Source organism: Pantherophis guttatus, chromosome 1, assembly GCF_059756535.1.
Source record: "Pantherophis guttatus breed Tessera chromosome 1, ASM5975653v1, whole genome shotgun sequence".
NCBI classification, from domain to species: Eukaryota; Metazoa; Chordata; class Lepidosauria; order Squamata; family Colubridae; genus Pantherophis; species Pantherophis guttatus.
In genome coordinates, this window is record NC_142063.1 from 189,087,709 (window position 1) to 189,094,097 (window position 6,389).

The following is a 6,389-nucleotide window of genomic DNA, read 5'->3' on the forward strand; positions in this document are numbered from 1 at the left end:
TTGAAGGGACAGAAGTGGAATGTTATGCAGTGGCCAAGTCTATCACCTGACCTGAATCCCATTGAGCATGCATTTCACTTGCTGAAGACAAAACTGAAGGGAAAATGCCCCAAGAACAAGCAGGAACTGAAGACAGTTGCAGTAGAGGCCTGGCAGAGCATCACCAGGGATGAAACCCAGTGTCTGGTGATGTCTATGCGTTCCAGACTTCAGGCTGTGATTGACTGCAAAGGATTTGCAAGCAAGTATTAAGAAGGGAAAGTTTGATTTATGATTATTATTCTGTCCCATTACTTTTGGTCCCTTAACAAGTGGGAGGCACATATGCAAACTGCTGTAAGTCCTACACTGTTCACCTGAGTTGGATGTACATACCCTTAAATTAAAGTTGATAGTCTGCAGTTAAAGCACATTGTATTTGTTTCATTCCAACTCCATTGTGGTGGTGTATAGAGCCAAAGATGTTAGAATTGTGTCGATGTCCCAATATTTCTGGACCTGACTATATTTGCCCTTCCTTACCAATTGAAAAAATTACAAGGAATCCTTTAATTTCCTCTCACCTGGAAATGGGAAATGGACATACATGAAACCGAGACTTCTATTGAGTCATTCTTGTAGCAATCCATAATTCTTCTTATACTCCAGATTATACTTTTCTTTTTTCTGGCAGCTGAACACATTAGTATTTTCATTGCTTTAACCATTAGTATTTTGGAGTTCCCAAAGTTGATATTGACCTACCTCACTGTCTTGGCTCTCTGCCCAGACTTTAACAGGGACTGAATTTGGGTGGTGTGAAATACCTGTCTTGGCCAAATACAGAGTTTCTTTAGTGAGGTCTCAAGCCTGAATAACATTAATGGCAGAACAATCTGCCCAAAGGTTAGCAATATTGTTTTGCAGCCTTGACTGTAGGGTAGCCAAGAAATCTCTGTTAGCTCATTAGACTATACCTTACAGCGTAAGAGTTGGGATAGAGCAGGGGTGAAATCTAATTTTTTTTGCTACCAGTTCTGTGGGCGTGGCTTAATTAGTGGGCGTGGCTTGGTGGTAAGGTGACTGGGTGGGCGTGGCCAAGTCAATGTCACTTCTTTGCCCTTTTTTAACCTACAAAACACAACACAACACAACTGGCTCACCCACAATGTAAAAGCAGCTGTGCTAGACTCAAAATGGCCCCTGCAACAAGCAGGAACCTCACACAGCCACAAAAAGCCCAAAAAACCAACTTTCACACTTTACACACACAAAATTCCACATACAGCTTTGTGAGATTTTGTGTGTTTGTGTAGTTAGAATGAAACACTACAGAAGCACACTAAATCTCAGAAAGTCTGCACAAATATTATTTTATTTTAATTTATTTTTATTTTTATATAAAAGCAGCTAAATTTAAAACTTCCTAAACTTTAAATGGCTAGGTCTAAAAAAAGAACAACTAAAAAAAACACCAATTAACTATTTTTTTTAAAGCTCCCAAAGGGGGGAAAAACTTACCCAATAGAACAGGGCTCTCCAACCTTGGCAACTTTAAGACTTGTGGACTTCAACTCCAGAATTCCTCAGCCAGCTTTGCTGGGAGTTGAAGTTCACAAGTCTAGGCAGGCAGGCAGAAAGAGCTGCTCACCGATGAGCTTGATTGCAGGCAGGGAGATTCAGTTGCTTGCTGATGCATGGATTGCGATCGTCATGCGATCAGCAGCTAAGGTAAGCAAGCTGGAGGCTGGGGGGGGGGAGAAAAAAAAGAAACCTTTTTTCTTTTACATGGCTCTGGCAATCCAAGCTGAGTTGTCTGATTAGCAGGCAACTCAGCTGGGATGTCAGAGCTTGGCTGGTCAGGGCCATTTAAAAGGAAAAAAAGGCTCTGATGATCACGGGGCTCAGCTGGGCATGGGGGGCGGGGGCAGGGATTTTTGCTACCGGTTCTCCAAACTGCCCACCGCCATCGCTACCTACTCACTCGAGCTGGTCCGAACCGGGAGCATTTCACCCCTGGGATAGAGAGAGCAAAACCACTCTCCTGTTATGCCACCTGCCCCTGTTCAGAGGGGTGTTAGCAACTTGGAGTAAGATCTTGTGTCTCTTTAAGACCAGCCTCTCCACTGCATCCTGTCTGCCCTGAGGCCCCCAGTCCACACAGGCTGGCCAAACATCATGGGTAACTTTTGAATGTGAGCTTTGCTGTTTACTTCTTCATTTAACTTATTGATATGTTTTCCCATTAGAGACTTTAGTTCTTTAATCTCTCCATTTGCTTCTAGGAGTTGGTCAAATATGGCTGTTTGTGCTGTTAGCAGGCAAGTCTTGGTGACCAAATCCAAGCCTCCTTTAAAATTGTTCCTAATATTATTCTTGTCCCCCCCCCAGCTCTTACTGTAGCTGGAACTCCCTCCTCCACAGAGAAGCAATTGTCCTCTTCCCAATCCAAGGGGCTAAGTTTGTTTGGGGGTGGGGGGGAGAAAAGACAAATGATAAATCAAATAAATCAAATCAAAAAGACAAAAAGAGTCTTACTTGCAGTGTCCGTTATCTGGAAAAAAATATTTTATCTTAGGTTGTCTTGGTGTTGTCGCAACCATGTTGTCTCCGAGAGAGGTTTGCCTGTTACAATTTGTTGCCTGACTATCACAGGTCTATTAAAAAAATACTTATACTGAAAAAGTAAAAGATCCAAACAATCTTATCAGTCCTGGTTCATTGGTAAAACCACAGAAGGAAAACATTCCTGCTGTTGCTGCTCCTCCATGTTAATCTCTAAAAAACAGCATTTAAATTTTTTTTAAAAAGAGGCAAGGGTGATTAAACCGTTAAAAATTAGTTTAAAATGCCTAAAAAATAATTGAAATATTAAAATGTTAAAACTACGTAGATTAAGATTTTAAAAACTAAACTGAGCTAAACTGAAACCAGAACCTACATCCCCCTATTTCTGACTGCACCTTCTGTTAGGGAAAAGAGAGAGGCTGTGTGAAAACGGAATGGAAAAGTGAATGAGGGAGTTGAACTTGGGCAACCATCTGGGAAATCACTGAGCAAAGCCCTGTGTTAGGAAGTGTCCATACTCACTGCTTAGGAAAAACAGAAGGTCCTCCCAGACCCCTGAGGGTCTGAAAACTGCTAGGCAGAATTTTAGGAGGTGCCCATACTCACTTCTTAGGAGGAAGCAAGTCTTCCCAGACCCCTTTTTGGTCTGAAAACTGCTAGTTGTAAGTTCCCTGGAAAGGAGGTGCCGGTACTCTGTGAGGGAACCAGAGCCTTCCCTGATCCTTTTTCTTTTTGTCCAAAAACTGCTAGGTGGAATTTTTTAGACCTGGCTAAACCAAAGTGAGCCTCACCTCAGAAGGGGAACATGGGAAGTTGTAGCTCAAGGGTTGTGACAGGAACCCCCTTAGGAGATTTGCTCATGGCAAGGGATGAGTGGCAGATGCCTGTCCCAGCTGGTAAGAAGAAGATTTGAGCAAAGAAATTATGTAAAAGTGGGTTTTGCTCAGGGACAAAGCTGGAAAGCCAATTTGACTAAATAAAGATACTTAAAAGAAAAGGGAAATATATAAATAGGAACGATGGGTTTTTTTGTTTGCTTGTTTGTTTTCTCTCTCTTTTCCTCTCTGTCTTCCATGCAACCATGTGATATGTTTGTTAAGATTTGTGCCTTCCTGGAGAGCTTCTGGTTAACATCGCTAAGATACAGACACAGGGGATCGTCCCCTGCGTTGACTTCTCCTGTTTGTGGGCTCCAAGAGGAGCCTATGGCTCCCTGAAGGGGCAGTGAAGCAAAGAGGGGCACCCTGAGAGGTCAAGGAGAGTCACAGCTCTCCTGTTGGCCCTGGGGTTCCATCTCCCTCTCAGCCACAGCAAGAAGAAGAGGCAGCCTAAAGATGGCCACCACAAAGCTGGGATATCCAATGACTATCTAAGACTGGTGCTGGAGCGAAGTAGGTGAATAGTGAGTGGAACTGGGGGAGAAGATTTTTCTTTTACCTTAAATTTAACCCCAAGGAGCAATTCAGAATTATCTGCTCAGAATCAGCTGTTAAAGCGGTGGCTAGGCTTTTGGAGAAACTATCAGACCACCTGACTGGAAGTGAAGGGTGCAGGAGTGGAAATAATAAACTTTGAAACTTTGAAATATACAGAAAATTGAACCCTTAAACTGGGAAGATGTGGTACTGGGAAGGTATTTTAAAATGCTGGAATCATCTCTTTGCAAAACTTTAATTGCTATGCTTTTTTTTTTTAATTGCCTCCCAAATTCCTCTCTTAAATCTTTACCTACACACTGACACAGATGCTGCTTTCAGAGGAGACCTTCCATATTAAGAGCCTTGGTGGCGCAGCAGACTAAAGCACTGTTAAGATAACACCAGCTGCCTGCAATTATTGCAAGTTCAAATCTCACCAGGCTCAAGGTTGACTCAGCCTTCCATCCTTTCAAAGGTAGGTAAAATGAGGACCCGGTTTGTGGGGGCAATAAGTTGACTTTGTATAAAAAAGAACACCGTTTGGGGAGGGGGGCAAAAGCCCTACTAAGCAGGTATATACAAAAGTATGAAGGCTATTGCTTAACGCATTGTAAGCCGCCCTGAGTCTCCAGAAAAGGGTGGCATATAAATTGAACCAATAAATAAATAAATAAATAAATTTGAGCAGGGAATTGGGTTTGGATCCAGCCACCCACTAGAAAGAGTCATCACAATAACCAGAGTGGACCAGACCTTCCCAAGCCTGACTGACAGGCCTTACCACCAAGCCAAACCTAATGCCACCCAGCAGATATGAAAGAGAGGACCCTGAGATGGACCAGTGAAGACTAAAGACTCTTTTCAATCCCCAGAAGACAGCTGGAAAGACTATGTGGGGAGGGCGGAGGTTTTCTTTCTTTGCTTCATTCACATTGTAACTAATCAGTTAAATGGATTCATGGAGGGATGGCATTTGGGAATGGTTGGCACAGCAAGTTCTGAACACCTTGGACTTCTGTCTGGGAGGGAAATTTGCTCAGGATGTTTGTATTGCCTGTTTTGTAGAATTAGCTACACACACACACACACATACACACACACACACACACACACACCATTCAGAATCAGACTGAGACTATCCCCTTCACCCACTTCCACATAAAGCTTCTCCTAGACTGGTTTTTGCTCTGTGGCACTAAAGCTCAAGCAATTATAACTCCCTGCCAATTCCATGGGGGTGGGGGCATGCGCTCTCAGGTAATTCCCTCACTGAAGAGGTAGCAGAAAAGAGATCTCCAAACCCCAAACCCTGATTGTGACTCACAAATGATGCTGCCCAGTTGCCCAGAAAGGCTGAGATGTTGCACTGGTGATCTCATTAGTAGGAGTCCCAGGGCTCATTGTGGTTAATTCCAAAATATTAATAGCCTGGATTGCATGCTGGCTAACCTCAATTTGGCCAGGGGTGAAATCTGCTTACCTTCTTTACCGCTTCGGAAGCGCACACGTTGTTGGGCAAAGAGATGTTAGGTCATGCTGCAATCAGCTCTGTGTCATTGGTTTCGGCAAGAACCCCCCACCCCCCACCCCTGATTTGTTGCTGGAGACCCCATGGAATTTCCTGATGTAAAATATTCCTTTATTGGTTTTTGAAGAAATAATAGAAATGACAACTAGTTTTATAAAGCAAATATATGATGTCACAAGTAAATGCCTTATTCTCCATTATGTAAATAGTACAAGAACAGGGTATCAGGGGTTAACTTATTCTTCACCTCTTAATGTATTCATATTTCACCACTCCCATATTTAGCTCCACCCATTGTATATATAAGGAGCTGCATACGTCCATTCTGGGCTTTTATCTGTGAATATTCAGTGAATATAGAATGCCTTATGTAAATAAACAGTGATTTATTTGAATTTCTAATTCTCAATTTATTTATTGAGTCTGATCCTGAAAATATCGTAACAATCTGGTAGCAGAGGATGGTTGAATTGACTCAATAAAAACAATAAAAAAGAGAGAGAAAGACTGACTGCTTTTTAAAAAAATAATTAAAATATTACATATAAGTAATATGATACAAAGCACTTTGCTTTTCATGATTTCCCACTGTTCTTCCCTATCAGAACCTATATTTTATGTTTCTGTAGATTACTGCTATTCATCTTTTAGGCAACACATGAAACTTAAAGAATAGATAGTTTGGTCTAGTGGTTGAGACACCAGCCTAGAAAAGAAGGAGATTGTGAGTTCAGGTCCCACTTTAGCAATGAAATCCAGCTGGGTGACTTTGGGTTAATAACCAGGAAACTCTGAGTTCTAGCTGGGGTGACTCTGGGCCAGTCTCTCTTAGCCCAAAGAGCTTTGGGAAAATAAGGGTAGGATAGTGTATTGGATATGTTCTCCTCCTTGAGTTA